Source organism: Notechis scutatus, chromosome 4 (assembly GCF_049901735.1).
Source record: "Notechis scutatus isolate UNSWTSFEM ecotype Mainland chromosome 4, rNotScu1.2, whole genome shotgun sequence".
Taxonomy (NCBI): domain Eukaryota; kingdom Metazoa; phylum Chordata; class Lepidosauria; order Squamata; family Elapidae; genus Notechis; species Notechis scutatus.
The window spans coordinates 54900096-54923785 of NC_142012.1; the positions used below are offsets into that span (position 1 = coordinate 54900096).

A 23690-nucleotide genomic window follows, 5' to 3' on the forward strand; every position below is an offset into this window, starting at 1 on the left:
GCTTTCCATAATTAATTCCCTCCCCTCTTCATTTATAATTTATAAAACATTAACTAATTAAAATGTTCCCATTCCATCCTAATTCAATTTTCTCATTTATTTTATTTCACTTATTTTATTAACAAACATTTCACTAAATTGCACTATTTTATCCCTCATTTTAATCATACATTGTTTCCAATTTTCTAAAGTTATTTCTATTACTAATATAACAATACAATTTATGTACCTTTACAGAATCCCTTTTTCAGTTAGATTTTCACCCATTATCTCTAAATAGGTCCTGTTTCTCTATATCTTGGTCCGGTCCTTTGTAACTTCTTTTCCTTTCCTTCTTCCCTCTCTTCTTCTCTCGCCCCTTTTTACCCCCTTGTCTCTCTACCTCTATTTCTCTCTTCTGTATTCCCCCTTCCTGTTGCTTTCCAGTATTATACTTATTTTTCGAATTATTTTTCTTTTCTTTGGTTGTTTTTTTAAGTCTTAAATTCTCCATTCTCTTTCCCCCCTTTCCTTTTTCTTCCCCACATAGAATTACTTGTTCATTAAAGATGGCTTCTTCTTTGTCCCAGTCTTCTTGTTTTGCAGACGTTTCTTGTTATTTCTCATAGTTCCAAATCTCCATTTCTAAGAATTGAAAAACGAAGCCAAAAGAACCCTTCCCTTCCTGTGCATCTTCTTTGTGCTTTTTAAGCTCCATTTTCAATTCATCTAGAAGTGATGCCATTGTATAAATTTTTAAACAACCACCCGATTAATTTTAGTCATTCAAATGTAATAACCAAGAATCCAAAGATCACCAAATAATCCAAATACACGCAAGCTGTTTCTTTTTGCTCTTTTTTTTCAACTTTCTTTTCTTGGGGGTTACTGTTTAGTTACAAAGTTTCAGTTAAAATGTATCTTTTAGAAGTCTTATTGAAGTTTTACTGTAGATTCTTTTTAATTCCAGGCAGTCTCCTCCCTCTTCCAGATCCTGCCCTTATTCTTTTTCTCTCCCTTCCTGCTTATGAAAAAAATTTTTTAGTGTCCAGAAATCTTTATTATCCCTTTGGCATTTTATTTTATTTTCAGGTTAATTGCCTATTGATGTCAAAGCGAATTTTTCCGATTTCTTATTTAAGACTCTTAGTTTTCAGTATAGGGAAGGAGAGAGAAGAAAAAAAAAAAAAGCCAAACCTTTCCCTTTTCAATTTCCTTCGCTGCTTCCAACTCTTCTTTGGGAGCGATGTTATATTTTTGTAAGTTTAAATTCCAGGGTACCTTAGTTGTTGCTTTTACAATTTAACCCGGTCAGCCAAAACTTTCATTTCTTATCTTCCTCCTGCACATTCTTTTCCAGTTGAGTTCTCCTTTGTGGTGGACCACCGCTGCAACTGCCTTGGGAAAGGGAGTAATGGCCAGCTGAGGAGGAGAGATGCGGCTCTCCTCAACCCTGCTGGCGGTCTCCCCCCTCTTCACCACCTCTACGGGATGGCTTAGCCCCGAAACCAGCCGGCTTGGGGCGAGGAGCACCCACAATTTCTGAAGGTGAGCTCTTCCACTGGTTGATTGTTCTCACTGTCAGGAAATTCCTCCATATCTATAGATTAGTCACCTCCTTCATTAGTTTCCATCCATTGCTTCTTGTCCTGCCTTCAGGGGCTCTGGAGAATAGGTTGACCCCATCTTCTTCGTGGCAGCCCCTTAGATATTGGAACACCATTAAGCATTTCACGATCTTCAAGGAACTCAAAGGAGCAGGGGGTGATGGTAACCCTTTTAGATTCCTTTCTCATATGTGTTCCTTTTGGGAATACAACGTGGAACAGACTCTGGTTTCTAAACATAATGAGAAAAGGAAGTTGAAAGGTAAAAATAAAATAAAATAATGCTCTTCTTCTTTTGAAAGACCTGCTCAGAGAAGAAGAACATCAAAAGGCCCAAAAGATCACAAGTGGAATGAAACAATACAGGAGCAAAGTGCTTCTAAAGCCTGTTGGTGCATTTTAAACATCACATGTTTCCTTGTGATCAGATAACGGAATATCTTGTAAGCATTACAGGAGAAAGCCAAGCCACCCGTCCTTGTGATATAAAGTTAGAAACAAATATCATCTATTTGCAGACTCAAAACAGAACTCAGATGACAGAATCAGAACTGAATAATACTGGGACTTGTTGGAATATTTCCTTGCCAAATTTCCCTTGCTACAGTTGACCAGAACGAATGAGTTTGGATGCCAAGCAGCACTGCAGCTGCACAAAACTGAGTGCCAAAATAGGTTTCTATTCCCGCACTATAACGTTTGCCATATTGCAAGAAATCACTACATCTTTTCCAAAAAATGTTTGAGGCCTTGGGTGCTGGGCAAGTAGGCAGAGAAAGCGGGAAGTGACTTCACCCGACATTGTATGGTGTTGTTCCAGTGGCATAAATGATGGTTAGTGAGGTGAATGGTTAGTTTGTATCATATGTACCATGGTCAGTGGTGGGATTCAAATTTTTTTTTTTTTTACTACCAGTTCTGTGTGCGTGACTTGGTGGGTGTGGCAGGAGAAGGTTACTGCAAAATCCCCATTCCCTCCCCACCCCACTAACCTGCTTTCCAGCTCCGTTCTCCTGTGCAGGGCAACAAAAGAAGACCCAGCTAATCAGCTGGGACTTGGGAGGCAGAGAAGAGATGGGGGCGGGGCCAGTCAGAGGTGGTATTTGCTGGTTCCCCAAACTACTCACAATTTCTGCTACCGGTTCTACAGAACTGGTCAGAACCTGCTGAATACCCCCTCTGATCACGGTGTCAAAATCTGTGGGTGATGACGTACTTGCTGGTTGTTGTTGTTAGTTGCAAAGTCATGTCCGACCCATCACAGCCCCATGGACAACGTTCCTCCAGGCCTTCCTGTCCTCCACCATCTTCTGGAGTCCATTTAAACTCACCCCTACTGCTTCAGTGACTCCATCCAGCCACCTCATTCTGTTGTCCCCTTCTTCGTTTACTCTCCATCGTTCCCAGCATTAGGCTCTTCTCCAGCGAGTCCTTCCTTCTCATGAGGTGGCCAAAGTCTTTGAGTTTCATCTTCAGGATCTGGCCTTCTAAAGAGCAGTCAGAGTTGATCTCCTCTAGGACTGACCGGTTGGATCGCCTTGCAGCCCAAGGGACTTGCAGGAGTCTTCTTCTCCAGCCCCAGAGTTCAAAGGCCTCTATTCTTTGGTGCTCAGCCTTCCTTTTGCCTTTTGGTAGTGTTCATGGGGTTTTCATGGCGAAGATACTGGAGTGGGTTGCCATTTCCTTCTCCAGTGGATCACGGTTTGTCAGAGCTTCCTGCTATGACCTGTCAGTCTTGGGTGGCCCTGCACAGCATAGCTCATAGCTTCATTGAGCTACGCAAGCCCCTTCGCCATGACAAGGAAGTAACCCATGAAGGGGTTACTTGTTGGTACCACACACCGACGATGGGGCAGAGTAGAGATGGTAAAGAAGAGGAAGGGGAAGGAGGAGGAGGAGGAGGGGGGGGAGGAGACAACCTTTGGGACACAATCCTATTCTAAACACAATCTTCAAATCAAGAATTGAAGTCCTTATCTCTCGCTGGAAAACCATGTATTGAGATTTGAAAAAGTGAATAAAAATCTAGGAAATCTTCTCCTCCTCCCTCCTCCTCCTCCTCCTCCTCCTCCTCCTCCCTCCTCCTCCTCCTCCTCCTCCTCCTCCTCCTCCTCCCCCTCCTCCTCCTTCTCCTCCTTCTCCCCTCCTCTCTTCCTTCTATTTCTTTCTTTCTTTCTTTCTTTCTTTCTTTCTTTCTTTCTTTCTTTCTTTCTTTCTTTCTTTCTTTCTTTCTTTCTTTCTTTCTTTCTCTCTCTCTCTCTCTCTCTCTCTCTTTCTTTCTTTCTTTCTTTCTTTCTTTCTTTCTTCCTTCCTTCCTTCCTTCCTTCCCTCCCTCCCTCCCTCCCTCCCTCCCTTTTTTTTCCTTATTTGGGTAACGGTAAAGGAGGTCAAATGTCTAACATTACATTTTTTTCCCTCCTCTTTATTCACACAAGTGTGGCTGAGTTAGGCCTCCCTTGGGTTCCCCATATTTGGCATTCCGAACCAGCCAACGAATCATGCCCTCTAGGAATCACCCTCCAGGTTTCTTACATTTACTGAATGCTAACCTTGAATCAACTGTACCTTCAAGCACTGTTTCTGCCAAAGAAATCTCACATTAATTTGTCACTCAATCACGCGTTGCTCTGTCAGATATCACCTTGCCATGGATACTGAGAATATATATATTTTAATTTCTTTATTTCTTGACAAGTGACCATGGCTGGCTTATAAGAGGACTAGCTGGATACCTGTGCTTCGGGACGAAACTTTGTGATTGGGCTATGCAGGAGCTGGGGCTTTCTTTTGTTCTTTCTGTCCCTTCCCTTCTTCCTTTCCTTTCCTTTCCTTTCCTTTCCTTTCCTTTCCTTTCCCTTCCTTCCCTTTCCTTCCCTTCCCTTCCTTTCCTTTCCTTCCCTTCCTTCCCTTCTTTCCTTTCCTTTCCTTCTGCTGTTCCTTCCCATTCCTTCCCTTCCCTTTTATTTGTTACCATTTCTTTCCTTTCCCTTCCTTCCTTCCTTCCTTTCCTTTCCTTTCTTTCCCTCTTTCCTTTCCTTTCCTTTCCTTTCTTTCCTTTCCTTTCCTTTCCTTCTTTCTTTTCCTTCTTTCCTCCATTCCCTTCCTCCTTCCCTTTCCTCCTTTCCCTTCCGTTCTTTTCCTTCTTTCCTCCATTCTCTTCCCACCATCCTTTCCTCCCTTCCTCCTGTCTTTGTCTTTCTTCCCTTTCCCTCCTTTCCTTTCTCCTTTCCTTCCCTTCCTTTCCTTTCCCCATTCCTTCCCTTCCTTTCCCCATTCCATTCCTGCATCCTTTTAGAGAGTCATTGAGGCAATTTGGAGGTTTGCCTGTGTCCTCAGGTCACCTGATTGGTGCAAATGGCTGTGAAATTACTGAGGTAACGGAATGTGAGGCAACTGGCAGTTGGAACAGAATTCTTTTCAGGTGGGAGGGAGGGAGTAGAACTCTTTAGCATCAGAGCATGTTAATAATAATATAGAAAATACAAATGCTCTGATGGCCATTTTGAAAAATCCTTTCTTAGTGAGCACCTAGAAACCAGGAGGAACATACATGCCAAATTTCAAGTTTGTAGGCTTTACGGTCCTGGAGATTTTGTGATGAGTAAGTGAGTGGTATTTCACTTTTATATATACAGTACATAGATTAAAAGCAACCACATAGGAAGAATAAAACCACCACCACAATAAAAATACTGTTTCAGAAGAAGTGATACATATAATTTGGTGGATTCATTCAACATCTTGACCCATTCAATGTCTTGACCAGTGGTGGGATTCAAAATTTTCTACTACCAGTTCAGTGGGCGTGGCTTGGTGGACATGGCAGGGGAAGGATACTGTAAAATCCCCATTCTCTCCCCACCCCACTAACCTGCTTTCCAGCTCTGTTCTCCTGTTCAGGGCAACCAAAAAAGACTCAGTTGATCAGCTGGGACTCAGGAGACAGAGAATAGATGGAGGCAGGGGGCAGTCAGAAGTGGTGTTTGCCAGTTCTCCGAACTACTCAAAATTTCCACTACCGGTTCTCCAAACTACTCAAAATTTCCACTACCGATTCTCTAAACTACTCAAAATTTCCACTACCGGTTCTCCAAACTACTCAAAATTTCCACTACCGATTCTCTAAACTACTCAAAATTTCCACTACCAGTTCTCCAGAACTGGTCAGAACCTGCTTGGTCTTGACCTTTCCAATATCTTGGATAGAGACTTAAGCCATAACCTTAGCTTTACCCATTATATATTGAGACATGTTTATTTATTAAATTTCTACACTACCCGTTTCATTTGAGTGAGTCTCATTTAATTAAAACACTTGGCTGTTAGCATGTTAGAACAACCATTGTTCTTACTTCGATGTGCCCATCCTGTTTTAAAAGCACCAATATTGATCACTTCTTTAATCCAGCATCATACATGAAGAGCAGAAAACCACTAGAGTCAAGAGTGCAAGAACAATAAAGAAAAAAATGGAGCTCAACAAATAAGATAATGTAATCTGCAATGTTTTTTATTTGCACTGACTCAAAATTAATTAGTGCCTTGCGGTGGGGAGAGGAGCTTTTTAATTAGCTGTGCCATGGGAAGAGAAACCCTGTTGAATTGCTTGAAATCTCTCCTAGGGTCTTTCATGACTTTGGAGACAGGAAGTGAGATTTAATTGGACTAATGGGTAGATGGAGAAAATATGTACAGGATTCCACCCACAAGGCAGCTGCAAAAATAACTTCTTTTTGGAGGAGAAGCAAAACGTCTTCAAAGAAAAAACAAGAAAGTCCAGTTGCCTCTTGAAAAAGCACCTCTGGGATTCATGTTGGGAGACCAATCATCATCTTTTTTTTTTGTAATAATTTTTATTGTTCTTTTTCACCTTTAACACACATTAATCTTGACTTTGTCATCATTATTATACAAATTAGTCTACACATCACTCTCATATAAATATCTACATTTATACATCTTTACATACATTCATTTACTTTTATCTATAATTTCCTTATTTCCTTTATCTTTATTTCTATTATTCAACCAATTATACCAAATTTTGTAATACTCCGACTCTTCTTTCTCTTTTAGTTTTAATGTCAATTTGTCCATTTCAGCATTTCAGTCTAGGATTTTTTGAATTATTAATTCCTCAGTAGGCATATAATTTTGTTCCCAACATTGTGTGTATATTATTCTTGAAGCTGTCAGAATATGTAATAGAATATATTTAATCTTCTTTTTATAATTCCCCTTAATCATTCCCAATAGAAACAACTCTGGTTTAAATTCTATTCGCTCTTCCACTATCTCTTGTAGCCAACTCCATATTTTAATCCAATATTTTTGGGTTTCTAGGCGTGACCACCACATATAGTAGAAGGTACCTTGGTTCGGTCTGCATTTCCAGCATGTTGGATTCATGTTGGGGTACATTTTGGCTAGTCTCATTGGGGGCAAATCATCATCTTTTAACACCCCCATAATCCCAGGGTGTCAAACTCAAGGCCTGGGAGAGCCATATCCAGCCCATGGGGTGCTTAGATCTTGCCCAAGGACCCACCCTGAAAACAGTGAGGGTGTTGTGGTTAGCCGACAGCAGGTGCGGACGGTGGAGGAGTGAGGACTTGGATGAGGGGCTGGGACCATCAGGGAGTAGACTGATGTCTTCAGAGATTGTGGGGGCTGGCAGCAATGATGAAAAGGTTCCCAGGGAGCCTGTGCCAAGTGTGCGTGAGCACAGGATGATTCGTAAAAGAGAACAGCTGGAGCAGCACAGGCGACTCAGGAGTAAGAATGCAACATAATGGTCCCTCCCTCCAGGGAATATAAGCCTGGTTTCAAAAGGTTTTTGCCTTTGCAAAAGGCAAAAATGCTCTAAGGACCCAGCATTGTGTGTAGAGACTCTGACTTATCTGAAGAATTCTGTCAAGGCTTTTCTGGTTGGACTAATTGGCTGCAAGCCATCTTTTAGCTACAAAGAAGTTATTTGTAGAGTAAAGCTGTAACAGGGTTGGGTCAGAACAGAAGGTTTGGCCTGCAATGCCTCTGGTAGTGAAAAGGGAGCTCAGGAGGACTGCACACATCCCTCCTGGGCTCTGTTTTGGACCACAGAGACCTCCTGCAACCCTCTGCCTGTGAAAATGGATCTCAGGGAGGCCGCATGGCAGAGGGTTGCAGGAGGCTGTTGCAGCCCAAAACAGAGCCCTGGAAGGGTCATTCATGGCCTCCCCGAGCTCCATTTTCATTGGCAGAGGGCTGCAGGAGGCCATCACAGCCAAAAACAGAGCCCAGGAGGGCTGCCATGGCCAAAAACGGAGCCTTAATGAGTGACATCGAGCTGGCCATATCCACCCTGGCCATGTCCACCCAGACCCCTGAGGTCAAACACAAACCTGATGTGCCCCTCAATGAAATCGAGTTTGACACCCCTGTTGTAATCAGTTTTAAAAAGTCTAAACTCAGTAGAATCGCCTGCAAGTCCCAAAGGGTTTTTTCCCCCCAAAAGGCAACTGGACTTTCTTGGTTTTTTTTCCTTCCCCTTGAAAACATTTTGCTCCTCATCCAAGAAGCTTCTTCAGTTCAACTGAATGGCAGGGAATCAGCCCCTTATACATGCTTAATTTAAGTATTTGTTTCTGTTGTGGCCCAACAGCGGCCAGCTGAGTTGGCAGCAGATTCGGAGAGTGAGGAGGTTGAGGAGGAACAGGGCCAGTCCTGGAGTCTGGGGAAAGCTCTGATCGGTGCTCTGCTTCAGAGGCAGAGATGAGGTCAGGGTCACCTGACAATTATCAGCTGCCTTTAGAGTGAGGCAGAAGAACTGCTGGAGCCTGTTCCCAGTGTGCACATGTGCAGAGTTGCCAGACAAAGGGAACAGCTGAGGAACAAGGGCCAACTTGGGAATAAAGCCACAGGTGGACAGTGAGAATTAAAGAGGAGTGAAAGAGGTTTTGCAGGAGACAATTAGTTCCTTCCAGCATGCTTGCCAAGTATTGCAGCTCCAAGACTGATAAGGGTTTGTAATTGGAAACTATCTTGAAAGACTGTTGGCCGGGACTTTGTTGGAGAGGAAATTAATTGTAAATCAAATGAAGGAGGTTTATCAGGATGAGTACTCGGCTTTGTCCTATTGGGGAAGCCTAGGTCAGAACAGCTTCTGACCTTGCCTTTTCTCTTCTACATGCTTTGGAAGGAAAATTCTTGAGGCAGGTGAGTAGAAAGAGCCAGCGTTTTGACCAAGGCTTCCTAAGACACCAGCAAACACACATAAAATCTAAAACCCTTTCATTTTAGTTCAATGGCTGTGAATTATCGTCATTCACAGCCTGGAATGAGTTTCAGCCGGTTATAAATAGTCTAGGAATGTCTGCCAAAGTTCTTTGGAAGAATGCTGATAAGAATGCACCTTCTCTAACTTGAAGTGCTACCCATGACTAAAGTCCCAATTAGTCTTTAAAAACCAAACAGAGAACAAATTCACCACAGAGCTTTCAGAATCCAAACCGATCAGAGTGAATGACGTTGCTTCCTGCAAAGGTTTTCTTACCTTTGCACTTCCTTTATACCTTATGGGAGGGGCAATCACTTCCAAGCCTTACTTCCGAGTCACCCCTTTTGTCTTCGCTGCTCTTGCCTTCTGGCAGCTCTGCACATACTTGCACTGGGAATAGGCTTCCCTTGTTCCTCTGCCTCGCTGCTGCCGGATTCTGGAGGCTCCAGAGTCACCACATAACTCCCAGATGGTCTTAGCCCCATCCCTGCATCGGATGCAGGACCCTCGTCCAAGTCCTCCCCAGACTCCCGGACTGGTCCCTGTTCTTCCCCACTGTCCGATTCGGCTGCAGTCTGCACAGGCTGCTGGCGAACCGCAACACTAAGCTCAGACAACATGAGGGACGTTGAAACAAAAAAGGAACAAGAAAGAGGAGCAAGGCATGAAGAGAAAACCCAGAAATGAAATGTAGATTAAATGATGATTCAGTAAACAGCCACAGGATAGAATATTTGGCACATTTCTGCTGTGCTGAATCTTTGATGCCTTACATGTTCTGTTTCTGAATATTGGATCGCTGAATTGTGTTGGCCTACAAACTACAATGGAGTGTAATGAAGACTTTACAAGAAAATGACTAATTGCTGTCTCTCGGACCCTCAGAATAAGAAGCCCTATTAAGATGGCATGTTTTCTTAATTCATCCTATTTCACAGTCTGTTGACAATGAGTCAGTTGTAATCATCACAAGGAAGGGGTAACGGGCAAATGATGCCATTCTCCATGCTTTTCTAATTATACCATTTCCTTAAGGCAGACTTGAGTTAACGAGAGGATCTTTGAAATGATCACATTGTGCCGTGCAAGGACAAAATTTATTGCAAGTCCTAAACCAGGGTCAACAGGTTAAGTCAGGGCTGTCACAAGACAAATCAATTAGGCAACAGGCAACAAAACAGGGCCCCACGTGGATAAGATTATGAATGAGGGACTTTTGCATCCATTTCCTCCTTCTTTGCAATTATAGGGCTCGCTCAGGCTGCTGTAATCTGCCCTCAAGCTCTGCCTACTTGAATCGCATTTTCTTTGCTTGCTTTCTCGTGGAATGTCTTTATAAACATCACAACTTGTCATTAAACACCAAATATACAACTGAGTCAAGCAGAAGCCTTGAGACTGTGGAATGCTTGGTTTGAAATTCTACCAAGGTTTTATGACAAAGGTTGCTGAAATGAAACAGCTATTTTAAAACTGTTTTTAAGTTTTGCAGCCGCCCCAAAAAACCAACACAGTCCTAGGCTGCCTTAACAGAGGGACAGAATCAAGATCAACGTGAAGTGTAAATACCACTTTGTAATGCCCTGGTAAGACCACACTTGGAATACTGCATCCAGTTTTCTTGCCACCATATAAAAAAGCTATTGAGACTCTAGAAAGAGTGCAGAGAAGAGCAACAAAGAGGATTAGGGGACTGGAGGCTTAAAACATATGAAGAACGGTTGCAGGAACCGGGTATGTCTAGTTTAATGAAGAGAAGAACTAGGGGTGACAGGAGGGCAGTTTTCCAATATCTAAGGGCTGCCACAAAGAAGAGGGGGTCAAGTCAGTCTATTTTCCAAAGCACCTGAAAGCAGGACAAGAAGCAATGGGTGGAAACTAACCAAGGAGAGATGCAACCAAGAACTAAGGAGAAATGTCCTGACAGTGAGAACAATTAATCAGTGGAACAACTTGCCTTTAGAAGTTGTAGGTGCTTCATCACTGGAGGCTTTTAAGAAGAGATTGGAGAACCATTTGTCCAGAATTGTATAGGATCTCCGGTTGAGGGATAGACTAGAACAGGGATATCCAACTCAAGGCCCACGGGCCAGATCTGGGCCAGTCTACCCAATGCAAAGAGGAAACATGTCAGCAGTTGACCACACCCACCCAATCGGCCACGCCTGCCCCTCCAAGGTCAACCATAGCCATGATGCGGCCTTCAATGAAATTGAGTTTAACACCCCTGGACTAGAAGAACTCCAAGATTCCTTCCCACTCTTTGATTCTATTCGATTCTAAGTACTCCTTGCTCAAAATCAATGAGCTAATTTTGGAGAAAAATGCATTTTTTGAATTTGACACAGATCGCTTCCTACTTTTAATCTCAGAAATGAGGCTAGGGATTCTTTGCAACTTGTCGCTTCCCTTTGGGTTCTTAAAATCTTTCTGACTGACCTTCTTGCAAACTCAGAGAAGATTTTTTGGAGTGTTTTGATCCCACTTTTAACCGGAGTAAAAAAAAAAAAGGATCTGAGCATTTTAAGCAGGGATTAATTCTGATGTAGAAAGGAAATTGAGACAAATGATATTGTGGTAATATTCTGAATTAATTATGGGAAGATTTAAATCCGGAGTTGCCATGGAAATCCTTACAAATGCCCAAAGCTTATCTGTTGGCTTTAAACATGTCTTCGGTGAGATTAATCTGGGATGTAGCAGGAAGTAATCTATTTCAGGAAAATAACAACATAACATAATATGGAAACACAATCGACTTTCCTGTAGGATGAAAGATAATTCATTTCTTTTTTTTATTTCACCCAAATTGTATCCTTTGCAGTTTTCTTACCCAAACAGTGTTCTTCTCTCCAAACCCTTAATCTCTATTTATTTAAAATGATACAGAAAGGCATGAACATGTGAACTTACTCCATTCCTTAGCGAGAATACAAATTGCAGCTGAAGATTTTGTCAAATGATTCTTTTATGTAAAGTAGAAGAAGGAGAAGGAAGAGCTATCGTTTCAAAGAAAATAAACAATGTCGTAATATAATAACCTGTTTCCCTGAAAATATGACCTATCCTGAAAGTAAGTCCTAGCTTGATTTTTACATATGCACCTAATATAAGCCCTACCCCCAAAATAAGCCCTAACTAAGATCCCATCCCACTCCAGAATGCATTGGGTAAAAATTAAGCTCGGGTGGGGATGCGGGGGTGAAGCTGCCCTACTATTTAACTTTGGACAGTTGCAGCCAGGCCTCGCACACCCTGATACTTGCCTTGCCGGCCCATTTCTTCTGCAGCCAGCAAGGCTGGCAAGGGTTTCCTGAAGGCCTCTGGAGCTGATAACAAAGCTCCAGATCGATCTAGAGCTCTGTTATTGGCTGCAGAGGCCTTCAGGAAAGCCTTGCCAGCCTCAGAAGAAGAAGTTCCTGAAAGCCTCTGACCACGAAAAGGAGGCCAGTGGCGATGTATGCAAGTGAGGTTCATCAGTGGATGACAACCTTGAAAATAAGACCTGGTGCCTTTTTTGGTGGCAAAAAATATTAGAAAGGGTCTTATTTTCAGGGAAACACGGTAAACCAAGATTTCTTTTAGCCACAATAAAGCACATGCAGTTAAACGTGTGAAGACGACAATGCTTGTTTGGGGCTGGTTTGTACATTATTTTTATGCATTGATACTGTAATGAGAAATGCCCTATTTTAGTGGGTTTTACTCACTGTAGTTTTGCAGATGGCAGAGCTAAAATTTCTGGAAAGGCTTGAAAAACAAGCTCACCTAAAGTAAGTGTAAAGATATAAAATAAACCTATCCCATGTGGAACAATATTGCACAATACAGCTAGTCCTCGACTTACAACAGTTCATTTAATGACCATTCAAAGTTACAACAGCACTGAATAAAGAGACTTACAGCCATTTTTTACATTTACAAAATTGCGGCATCCCCGTGGTCACGTAATTGAAATTCACACCCTTGGCCATTGACTTATATTTATGATGATTGCAGCATCCTGGAGTGATGTGATCTCTTTTTGTGACTGTCTAACAAGCCAGGTCAATGAGGAAGCCAGTTTCACTTAACAACTGTCTTACTAACATAACAACTGCCATGATTCACTTAGCAACTGAGGCAAGAAAGGTCATGAAACCCACAAATGTCTCCCTTAGCAACAGAAATTTGGGGCTCAGTTGTGGTTATAAGTCGAGAACTTCCTGGGTAGCCTTTGGGAAAAGATCCTCAACAGCTGAAGAATTTCAGATAAACAGTTACTTCAAACTGTTGAGAAATAAGCTGCTTTATTTCTTTTTCTTTTTTTAAGTTTAGCTCAGCTTGATATCACCGAGGAAGCCACATATGGCATCTATTTTTCCTTCCTCTTTTTTTCAAATAATGAGATTTTACTGACTGTTTGTTCTTGGAAACAAGTCTGATTTTCAGCGAGGAGGAGACAGAACTCTTGGAAAGTTTCACTTGCTTTCATACCGTGAACTTTTGAGGCTTCCATCCTTAATTTACTCCCCTCTAAGATTGCAAACTTTAATTAACAATGACCTCAATCTTCATAGCAATCAGACTTGCATAAGATCAGCCACATTAACACTATGACACAATAGCTGTGATATTGGCTTCCTTTCTATCCGTACTTGTTCTGATATAATTCCCCCAAAACGACAAACCCTCTGAAGTTAACTCAAAAGATTCCGTTATAAGGAGCGCCGGCAGCCTGGGTAAAAAGTTTCTTTCTCAATGCAGGCTAACAAGTCTGTCTGGCAGGGGAGATGAATAGGTCTCTGTCACACCTGTTCATCTCCACCCCCTGCCTTTTATTCCCAGAGCTAGGGTGGGGCTTCACTAGCAGTGGTAGTTCTTCCTTCCCAAGGACCAGCTCATAGATTTCCACTGCTCTCCTCTCCTCTGCCTTCTTTGCATTTGCTCATCAGGCACTGGACCCAGCTGTTCCTCCTCTTCCTCATCAGCCAGACCTGGAGACTGTTGACTCTCCATCTGAAGACTGACAGATGGCCCAGGCTCAGTCTCTCTCTCTCTCTCTCTGTCTCTCTCTCTGTCTCTGTCTCTCTCTTTGTGGCTGCTAGACTTTGAAAACAATTTGATGATCCATAATCAATCAGTCAATCAATCAATCAATCCTCAATAAATGGAATGAAATGATGACACTTCATGACCCTTTAAGTTATGGACAAGATTGGCAAAAATGTTTAACAATATGTCCGCCAAATGTTGGAAGTGTAATCAGACTCCAGGCACTTATTATCATATGTAGTGGACTTGTATGAAAGCAAGAAAATATTGGATGAAAATACATACATGGTTGGAAAAGATGATTAAACAATATATAGATCTGAAACCAGAAATATTTTTGTTGGGTATATTGCCAGAGGATTACAACAAAGGGACTATATATTTAGTTTTGCATATACTAACAGCAGCAAGGATTGCATTTGCACAATGTTGGAAAAATGAAAACATCCCATCAGAGGAGGATGTAATTCAGAAAATATTAGACTGTGCAGAGAGGGATAGATTGACATTAAAAATAAAGGATAAAGAGGACACAGAATATTATTTAATGTGGTTAGAGATAAGAGGTGGAAATTAGGTGAAGAAAGACTATTATTATGTATTAACCAAATATAAAGAGGATTTATAATTATAAATATGCTAATATAACCAATAGAATTACAAATAAACTAATACAAAGAGCAACAGTCAAAATTATTCTGTTATACTATTAGTATTGTTATCAGTATACATGTTAATATTTCTGTATGCTTTTTCGTTGTTTTTCTGTAAATGATACGCCCTGACAATACACTCTATTCAAAATATTTATGAATAATAAAAAAATATATTCTTAAAAAAGTTATGAACAATAATTCACTTGTTCGACATGCATCTCAAGTTCGGATTTCCAAAAGAATTGGAAAATCATATCTGAAACACTGTAAATCATCTATCATTTGTTGCATCAATCTTTTTATCATCTAATATTTTTGCGTTAATCTTTTTCCCATTTTCCCATTTCAAGAGATGTTCTGCAAACCGAAACCAAAACAAAGCAATCCCTGCCAATATTTGTACTATGTGCCTATTTTTTGTTCCCAAACATCCCCCTTTTCTTTTATTTAGAAGAACATGTGTAGGTTGGCCATGTCCTTCCTTTCTGCTTGATTTCCTCACAGCATGCCTTTTGATACACCCTTTTCATTTAAGGCAAAAACACCCTGGGTGCTGAAATACATCATAAAATTCCAAAATGGGTATATTTTTTTATTTTTAAAAATAAACGTATTAATCATATTTTCATCACAAAAACACATTTCCACTCATTACAGAATTTCAGTATCGATATTCACTCACATTGACATACTTTCTAATTATGTAGGTTGCTACTATATATTACATATTTGTTTCTGCATTCAACATAAACCAAATATTTACAAGCTTACAAACAGTATTTATCTCAACTTACTATAGCTCAGTGGTGGCTAACCTTTTTGGGCTCCTGTGCCAAAAATTGTGTGCGTGCCAGCACCCAGATGGCAATGCGCGCTCCCCACACACCCCCTATGCATGTGCGCGCAATCCCCCACCCACCCACCCATCCCTCGCCACCCTCTTACCTGCATTGTGCCTCACAGCTAATTTTCGGCCTCCCAAAGGCTTGAGGAAGGCTTCTGCAGGCTTCTGCAAACTTTGCAGGCCGAAAACTAGCCCTATTTCATCACTTCCTGTTTTTTCAAAAATACAAGAAGTGACAAAACAGGCCTAATTTTCAGCCTAAAAAGCTTTCAGAAGCCTGCAGAAGCCTTCCTCAAGCCTTTGGGTGGCCAAAAAAGACTTCAAACCAGTCAAAAATCAGCTGTGAGGCACACATATGCGCAGTGAGGTAAGTTTGCCTGCAGCTCGTGTGCTGGCACAAATAGCTCTGCGTGCCACCTGTGGCACACATGCCATAGGTTTGCCATCACAGCTATAGCTCCTACATACCCTTCATCTATCAGTGTTGTGTCTACCTTCCAACCAATTGTACCATAATATTAAGATAGAATATCTGTAAAAAATTCCAATACATAATACTTCATATAATAACCATGGCCAGAATTGGCTTTGCCCAGAACTGAAAATAAGACAACACTCCTGACATAATGATAATAAAAAAGGTTTTAGAGTGTACAGAGATGGATTGGTTATCAATGGAATTAAAAGACAGAGAAGAAATGGAATATTATGAGATTTGGAAAATGGGCATATTTTTAATGAACACAGTTCAACCAGACATCACAAATTGAATATATTTATATTTAAAAAAAGCAGGATGAATAAATTGGTTCTCTGTCCATATCTTCACTCCAGTAAAGATGGTGCATGAGCTCAGTATAAATATAAAAAAGGAAAATAAATTAATTTTAGTGAATTTTATTTCACTAGGCTGTTGAGACTCTGGATGTGATCACTGATACAAGAGCAAAAAGTCACAAAAATAGGTAAAGTCCCTTTAATATCTCCAACTTGGCTCCCAATGTCCAGTTATCATTGGTTGCAAAAAAAAAAAAAAAACACCTCTCCCAATAACAGTTTTTAAAGGGAAGAAATTCCGTCTGAACTCAAAGTACATCTAAATTACAAAAAAAAAAACAAACAAGACAAACCATGGCTGCAGGAATTAATGAGACAGGCAGGGTAAGAAATTGCAGAATTCAAAAGATAATGAAACTCACACAGTTGGGAGGACGCCAGAACTCAGATAAAGCTTGACAAACCAAAATAATTCATGCTTTGCTTCTAGCAAGGAGCTGTGTGCAAACACCCTCTTTATCCTGTTTTTCCATCTGCAGCTAATGAAGGGAATCAAGGCTTTTTTCTCCCCCGTAACCCACATTGCTCCCTTATTCGTTCCTCCCTGAGTGCCCTAGGATGAAGAGGGGGTGGGCCTAGGTCTTCCTCTGAATGCCCAGCTGGGCTGTGCCCTTCCCCAGTTTCCTCCATAGCCACCAGAGCCCCACTCCCACTCCCTGTCAGCTGTTCCACCTCTCCCCCAGAATCAGATTCCAAAAGGGGCATGACACTGGAAAGAGTGTAGACAAGAGCAACAAAGATGATTAGGGGACACCTCCAGTATACATAACTACATGACTATGAAAGAATAAATAAATACAAATACATGTGCACACACCCACCTATACAATATGACACAGAGAAACAACACAGTTTAGTCTAAATGTGTACATGGTGAGAAAAACAAATCTTGCGACTTTCCCAGACGGATGGCATAGGGAACAAAGCTTTTACAGAATCCAGTAGTCCTGCTAGAACAGGGGTGTCAGACTCGGTTTCATTGAGGGCTGCATCAGGGTTGTGTTTGACTTGGGGGAAGTGGGCGTGGTCAGGGTGGGCATGGCCAGCTCGACATCACTAGTGTTGGGGGTGCCTGCGGTGGCCTGAGTGCTCCACCAGAGAAAATGGGCTCCTGAGCTCTGTTTTCAGCTGCGATGGCCTCCTGCAACCCTCTGCCACTGAAAATGGAGTTCGGAAGGGCTGCCCATGGCCCTCCTGAGTTCTGTTTTCTCTGGCTGTGGAACCACGGGTCAGTCCTTCACTGTTTCCAAGGTGGCCTTGCAGGCCAGATCTAAGCACCTGGCAGGTTGGACCCAGCCCACAGGCCTTAAGTTTGACACCCCTGTGCTAGAAATACTTCAAAACCAGAGGCGACCAACAGAAACAGACCATAAAGTAGGTGTGTGGAGTCTCTAGCTAGGAGCAAATGGTCTCTTTTGTGAATCAGGTCTGTTGCAGAGGTGGCATTCAGCAGGTTCTGACCAATTCAGAAGAACTGGTAGCGGAAATTTTGAGTCATTCGGAGAACCGGCAAATGCCACCTCTGACTGGCCCTGCCACCATCTCTTCTCTGCCTCCCATTGAGTCCCAGCTGATTGGCTGGTCTTCTTTGGTTGCCTTGCACAGGAGAACGGAGCTGGAAAGCAGGTTAGTGGGGTGGGGAGGGAATGGGGATTTTGCAGTAACCTTCCCCCAGGAGTGGTCAGGGAATGAGAACTTTACAGTATCCTTCCCCTGCCACGCCCACCAAGCCACGCCCACAGAACCAGTAGTAAAAATTTTGAATCCCACCACTGGTCTGTTGGTTGTCATTTGTGCTGTAATCCTGTACAATTGCTCATTTTTTACAGCTTTACTGGATCTTGTTGTGTTGAATAAAGTGTGATGACCCAGTGCGTGGCACAAAAGTCATAAAAATAGGTAAAATCCCTTCAATACCACCAACTTGGCCCCCAATGTCCAGTTATCATTGGTTGGAGAAAAAACTCTCCCAAAAACAGTGTTCAAAGGGAAGAAATTCCGTCCAAGCTCAAAGTAGATATAAATTATAAATAAAAACCAACACAAACCATTCTGCAGCAATTAACAAGACAGGGCAGGATAAGGGATTGAAGACGTCAAAACATAACGAACCACACCCACTTGGGAGGATGCCAGAACTCAGATAAGACATGACAAACTAGAATAATTTCACGCTTTGCTTTCAGCAACTTTGCCATGCGCAGTTTGCCCTTTTACACAGTCTTCCCAGCTGCAGCCAATGAAGGGGATCAGGGCCCTTTCCACCCCCGTAAACCACGCAACTCATGTTGCTCCTTTATCCATTCCTCCCTGTATGCCCTAGGATGAAGAGGGGGTGGGCCTGGGTCTTCCTCTGAATGCCCAGCTGGACTGTGCCCTTCCCCAGTTTCCTCCACAGCCACTGGAGCCACACTCCCACTCCCTATCAGTTGTTCCACCTCTCCCTCGGAATCAGATTCCAATAGGGGCATGACAAAAATTTAGTGGATGAAACAGTGTCTCCCTTCTTGAATGGCAAGAAAGGTTAACTGCCTGGATTAGCTTTCCATAGAGCCACAGGATCTATTGATCAGGTTAGTGATTCCAGGAAGATCCCAAACCCGATCTCCTCATGGTGGTGCCTCCCTTTCTCCTTCAAACATCTTACATTTGAGGTGGCCTCTGTAATAAATGGCATATGGTATTGACTTGTTGATGGAACTCCATGCTATTTTTAAGGTGTTTTGATAAACGCTTTTATTTCTGTACATTTTGTTTTCTCACGAAAAACATAACCATAATGCTTGACTGTGGAACAAGCTAGAAAATGCGCAGTCCTCCAAATATTGCAGAATTCTACAATATTTCAGTAACTCCAACTAGGGCTATATGATAGCTTTTGAGTTAAACTTGCAATTGAAAAGGCCCGTTTCATGAAATGGACTTCATATTTCTCCATTTGATGACATTTTTGAAAATGACTACCATATGTAAACAGAGACACCATGCAGTTTGTGAGAAGATTATTTTTATATTATGTTTACTGGCCGGATGCCCTACCTGTCACCATTGTGGAGTTTTTTTTCAACAGATATATTCTCATTGTGCCCAGAGAGAAAAATATCTGCCTCTACCAAGGATTGAACTCACAACCTCCTGATTGTGAGCCAAGAGCTCCACATCTAGACCACCGCACCACTCTTTGAATAGTCACTAAAGGAATGGTCATAAATCAAAGGCTACCTTTACAGTCCTCAGTGAATTTCCAGTGAGTGATGACTATCTTGTTTACCTTCTGCTGGAACCCAGATAGCTATGAAAAGAAGAAAGTCACCATAATCTGTTAAAAAAAAAATGTTCTTGGCACCGTTGACTAAAAAAAAGTTAGGAACTGCACAATATACTCCCTTATGGCATTCTGAGAATTGTAGGAACTGAATTTGTATTGCATGTGGCATTCATTGCTGATTACCTAGACTGAAATGGAAGGATATACAGATTAATAGAGTTGGAAGGGACCTTGTAGGTCATCTAGTCCAACCCCCTACCCCAAGCAGACCCTAAACCATTTTTGACAGATGGCAGTCCAGTCTCTTCTTGAAAGCTTCCAGTGATGAAGCTCCCACAACTTCTGAAGGCAACATCTATTCCTTTGATTGATTGCTCTCACTATCAGAAAATGTCTCCTTATTTCTAGTTTGAATCTCTCCTTGTTCAGTTTCCTTGTCTGGCCTTCAGGGGCTTTGGAGAATAGCTTGATCCCCTCCTCTCTATGACAGCCCTCAAATATTGGAAGACTGCTATCATGTCTCCCCTGGTCCTTCTCTTCACTAAACTAGCCATGCCCAGTTCCTACAACCATTCATTGTATGTTTCAGTCTCCAGTCCCCTCATCATCCTGGTTGCTCTTCTCTGTACTTTTTCTAGAGTCTCAACACCCTTTTTTATAGTGTGGTGACCAAAACTGGATGCAGTACTCTAGATATGGCTTTATTAAGACATTATAAAGTGGCATTAGTACCTCACTTGATCTTGATTGTATCCCTCTGTTAATGCAGTTTAGGATTGCATTGGCCACACACTGTTGGCTCATATTTAATCAGTTGTCCACTAAGACTCCAAGATCCCCCTCACAGTTACTGCTATTGAGCCTGGTTTCACCCAGACTATCTGTGTACTTTTGATTTTTCTTGCCTAAGTGTAGGACTTTACTTTTCTCTACATTGAATTTCATTTTGTTAATTAGGGCCCAGTGTTCAAGTCTGTCAAGATGCATCTGGATAAAGTTCATAAAGTAAAGCTAGGATTCCTCACCCCATCCTGGTGTTGTGCAATACGGCAGCAAGAACCGAAGAGTAATGCCGTTCATTTGTATAAATTCTGCGGCTCTGAATATTGAGCAGGAAAGCTCTTCTTTATGATAAGTGAGCTCTTAGAGGAAAGACGGGATATAAATCTAACCAATAAGTAGACCAATAAATCACGAGGCCTAAGGAAGTGTAAGCCTCACATGTTTAAGAAAAGGCTATTCTGTAACTGAGGAACATCAGGCAGATCAGGAACACATAATAAGAAAGCACTGAAAGTCTGTTGCTTAAAATGATGGACTTTCTAAAAACATCTCCACATTAGAGTTGACTTACATCTTGTGAATTAATTTTCAGTGTGGTTCCCTGTTTTAATGCATTAATTTCTGCGTTGCCCATCTCATTTAATTGACTCTGGGTAGTTTATAACAAAGTGTTGTGGCCTGTCAGCCACCAGCCCCTGCAGCAGCCAAATCAGAGGAAGCAGCGGTTGGACTAGAAGACCTCCAAGGTTCCTTCCAGCTCTCTTCTATTTTGAAATGTTGGTGGGGGAGTTTAAACTAGCAAGAACTGCAGTAGAGTTTGGTGTTTAAGCACATTGAATTTCCAAACCTTCCGCATTAAAATGTCAGGGCAATTATGCGATAAATCATCTGTGAAGTTCATAAACTTAAAGCAAATTCTCACTTGGGATTCAATATGCATCAACAAATTCCACTCTACTTTGGGCAAATACATCGTATTTGAAAATAAGAATCATTTAAGCATCCCAATCCATATCAGCCCGTATCTGTTAATTTCTAATTTTCAAAGTGACAGTTTGCTTACAGTGCAGCATGTTGATCCAAGTCCTCCAATAAGAAGACTGAGATAATGCATATTTAAATAGGCCAGATGTAAAAAAGGAGCAGAGATGGTGAGGGTAGAGAATAAGTACCACTGCATTGTATAAAGAAAGCCTTTGAAGATAGCTCAGACAGAGCTGTAAGGCTGAACAGCAAAATTGATTCTAAGCACTATGCTAAAAATTAGCATAATTTAGCTAAAGGTTATCCTGCTTCATTTTTATGGAGACATTTGTTTTCATCTCTTTCTCACTTAGTTTGAAAGTCCCAACTAGCTTGTGTAAACATTCAAAGCTGTTTGTTCAAGAAAGGGAAAAATCCACAAGTCAGTAATAATGGTGTGTTTGGAAGACCTGTCCTACTCTACTCTACTCCACTCCACTCCACTCCACTCCACTCCACTCCACTCCATCCCACCCCACCCAATGTTTGTAATCTTGTCCTTCTTCCTGAAGGAAAGAGGTTAATCCCATCCCTAGATGGTTGATTGATGGGTTTCCCTGCCCTAATCCTGTCAGTTTCGGTTGTTTATTGACTTGATTCAGTGTGTGTCAGCTGCATTCCAGCTGTAACTGTTAAGTGGTTCTTGGTTGTCTGCCTAGTGCTATTAACTGAAGGGAGAGAATGGGGGGGGGGAAATCCGCTCTCTTGCACTTTATTTTTAGTTGGTTCTCCAAGCCGCATAAGCAATTAACTAACCATTCTGGTGAACCGGTGAGAACCAGCTAAATCCCACCACTGATCACATCCCATTCTTCAGTTCTGTTCAGTTCCATTCCATTCCAGTCAATTCCAGTCCATTCCATTCCTTTCGAGTCCATTCCATTCCATTCCATTCATTTATATTTTGGGGTATATAGGGCGATGGAAATAAGACTAATATAGCAACAAAATGTACAATAATCAGCCTCGGAACCAATAATAAAAATATTGGACTTTTAGAATCAATCACCAAAAGCTCATTGCTTTTCTATAGTGTATATATACTGTGTATATCTCTATCTCTATCTCTATCTCTATCTCTATCTCTATCTCTATCTCTATCTCTATCTCTATCTCTATCTCTATCTCTATCTCTATCTCTATCTATCTATCTATCTATCTATCTATCTATCTATGATCAGTAGAGGGGCGGGCATAAGTAGTGTACTAACATGCCTATCATCCCGCTCATTGTATTTTTATTCTCTTATTCTCATTCTTGTTTTTGTTTGACAAAATTCCAATCAATAAAATAAATAAATAAAATATACTCCTGTAAGCATCCTTTGGCATTGTGATCACGAGGCAGCATTTGAGAAAAGGTGAGTTGGGATACACACCTGCAATTTCCCCCCCACAAATGTCTTTATATACTGTATACTTTATATACTGTATCTGTTCTCCTGCACAACACAGTAGGAAGCTGAGAATGTGATTGCTACTCTCCCCCCTCCTTTTTTTTTCATTTTAAGGAAACAATAGAAAAGGTAAGTTATGCTGTCCTGTTGGGCATCGTCAGGGAGGTAAAAGAACATCAGCATGTCCGCACTTTTCTATTTTAGGTACACAGCAGAATGATGACTACGTTAATAAAACAAGCAAATTAATTACAGAGAATAAACATTTTAATTGCCAGAGGGCAGATGTTGCTATTTGTTCAGAAACGAGCCATTTTCTTTTCTTCTCTCATCTTCTAGCTACTTCCAAGATTGAAGTGGCAACACCTGTTGTCCTATTATGGCCTAGCAGCTGAACCAAAGGAGGAGGAGGTGTGGAAGTCAGGGTTAGCATCAGGGCAACCTGAGAGCTCTGAGGGGGAAGAAGGAATGGAGCAGAGGAGGAAAAGCTGTGTCCAGTGCCTGATGCACAGGTGCGCAGAAGGCAGAGGAGAGGAGAGCAGTGGAAATCTATGGGCTGATCCCAGGGAAGGAAGAGCCACCGCTGACAACAAGGCCCCACCCTAACTCTGGGGATAAAATGCAGTGGGCGGAGATGAATAGAATAGGCAGATAACTATTCATCTTCTGGCCAGATGGACTTGTTAGCCAACTTTTTGCCGGAGCTGCCGACATTCCCAATAAAGGAATCTTTTGAGTTCACGTCAGAGGGTTTTCGAGTTTGGGGAGCTGGATCAGAACATACTGTCAGCTTTAGAGTCCTTATTCATCGCTGCCATATAGCTTGAGAAAGTGGGAAAGGGGTGATGTTAATTGAGTAGCTCTTAGTAGATAAAATAGAATTCTTTTGTTCGTTCAAGGTCAAAGAGTGTGGCACAGAAAGAATTGAAACTTACGTTGGGATTGGTTCATGTGATGTGATGATGAGTAAAAAGGGGATAGTTTGTAGGTTGGGACATTGTGGGAAG

General features: G+C 41.7%; 1 long non-coding RNA gene across 1 annotated transcript in view; it reads right to left on the bottom strand.

Annotated features, from left to right (window-relative positions):
- Window positions 1-19505, bottom strand: part of LOC148130749 (uncharacterized) — a 37924-nt gene extending 18419 nt beyond the window's left edge. Inside the window, exon 1 of the long non-coding RNA XR_015749575.1 lies at window positions 19435-19505. This is a non-coding gene — a long non-coding RNA (uncharacterized LOC148130749). The remainder of the gene's footprint in view (window positions 1-19434) is intronic.
- Between the last annotated feature and the right edge of the window lie 4185 nt (window positions 19506-23690).